Genomic DNA, 1947 nt, shown 5'->3' with positions numbered 1-1947 from the left:
TGTATGCCCTGTGGCTTCCAGGCCCAGCACTTGTCTTGCAGTATCTTTACTTCTTGAAAAATTATGGGATTTGTTGATTTCACGTGTAAGGCACAAATGCTAGTCAAGGGCTGTCATGAGGGAGGGAGGGAGGGAGGGAGGAAGGAAGGAAGGAAGAGGGAGGGAGGGAGGGAGGGAGGGAGAGGAAGGAAGGAAGGAAGGAAGGAAGGAAGGAAGGAAGGAAGGAAGGAAGGAAGGAAGGAAGGAAGGAAGGAAGGAAGAAAGAAAAAAAGCTAATAGAAGTAGCAGAGGGAAGGAAGAAAAGATGAGAAGATTGATGAAGTGTCAGACAGGGTTATTCAAGTCAATATTCTCTCGTAACTCTATTTCTATAAAACTCTCCATCACTAGTTTCACTAGCATGGTAACAATAAAAGGGGGGTATTCTCAGTGGAAATGGGGTGGTCAATGTTTGACTGACGGTAGGTTTCGGTACTTTATGCTGAGATCGCCATTGGGCCCCGGCGTGTTCCGTTCTTCAGGAGCACTGTCCTGAAAAGCTCCTGGGAAACTTATGTTCTCATCCTTTCCACACTGCTCGGCAGAGGTTAGTTAACCCTTAGCGAAAAGGCAGGTCAAAGCAAGGCCAAGAGTATAATAAAAAAAAAGCGAAATCAAGGTGGGTAATAGGGGGAGCCGGCTGCAAAGGCCCCTGCTTCGTGGGGGTCTTCTTCCAGCCTGAGTTTTGCTACACAGCTTGAATGGCATGGCTCCCTCAGCCACCCCTTTCTCCAACTTGCTCTCTTTCAATAAAACATAATAAACCTTTCAGGTTGCCTCTCCTCCCTGAGGCCGTCCACACTTCTTCACTCTTTAGGTAACTATCAATAAAACTTGTACTGTGCTTCATGACTGTGTCTCTGCCCTTCGATTCTTGTTGGCGGCGGGGAGGGACCAAAACCGAGCGCAATACACAACGCTTCCCCCTGACAGTTTCACCTACTGCACAGGGAGAGAGACCTCCCCAGATGTGGCTGCCCAAACAACACCGTGAACGTGTGGGATGACACCAAGGACTTCCCGCGGGGAGCGGTGGCGGTGGGGGCCGGGAGCCCCATCGATCTGGAAGATGATGGACGATGAAAACCCGGTCCTAGAACAGCGTTGCTTTAGGAGTGAGTGTGATCTCTGGGCCCACAAGCCAGGGTGGAGGAGCCACCCCCTGCCAGGCCTCCCTCGGCCCTGATCACTCCCTCTGAGCCTGGGTACGGCCTAGGAATGCGAACCGGCGACGAGATCTGCAAAGCGCGTCCGGCCCCTCCCTTCCCCAACCCCTTTGACTCGGATGGTCACACACACACACACACACACACACACACCAACCGCCCTCAGCACCCCCACAGCCCCACCCCGACCCTTCCAGGGAAGACATCTTGTATGGCGTCAGCCTCCACGCCCAGGATTCTCAAAGGGTTCACGGGGTTGCCTGGGTTACGAAAGGGAGGCTGAGTTCGGTCTCCGCTTTCAGGGGCGTATCTCAAGAGATCCCGCCCTTATCCCCCATCCCCCACCCCCACCCCCCGCCATTTGCATGCTGCAGCCTGTGGGTGGGGGAGTTGAAGAGAGACATTCAATGGAGAGAAGCCCCGAGGGGGAAGTCAAATGCTCCCATTGAATTGGACCGGGGGGAAGTTTCTGCATTTGAAAGGAGCGATTGAAGGAAGCCCGCTGAAGTCGATCGTCCCTGACCCTCCCCTCCCCCACTCCCGAGTGAGCCCGGCTGACTCGGTGGGAACCGAAAGCTGGGGGTTTCGTGCCGAGGGGGGGGGGTGAACTAAACTCCTGGTCCCCGGGGAAATTGCACAGGGGAAAAGCCGAGTTGGTATCTCAGACGGAGCGGGGTCAAGGGGATGAGATGCTTGTGGACGACACAGGGAGGGCTGTTCGGTGACCTCCCGCCTTCCCCTT

The sequence above is a fragment of the Manis pentadactyla genome, chromosome 18, assembly GCF_030020395.1.
Source record: "Manis pentadactyla isolate mManPen7 chromosome 18, mManPen7.hap1, whole genome shotgun sequence".
NCBI lineage: Eukaryota > Metazoa > Chordata > Mammalia > Pholidota > Manidae > Manis > Manis pentadactyla.
The sequence above is the reverse complement of the archived record's forward strand: the minus strand, read 5'-3'. Positions refer to the sequence as shown.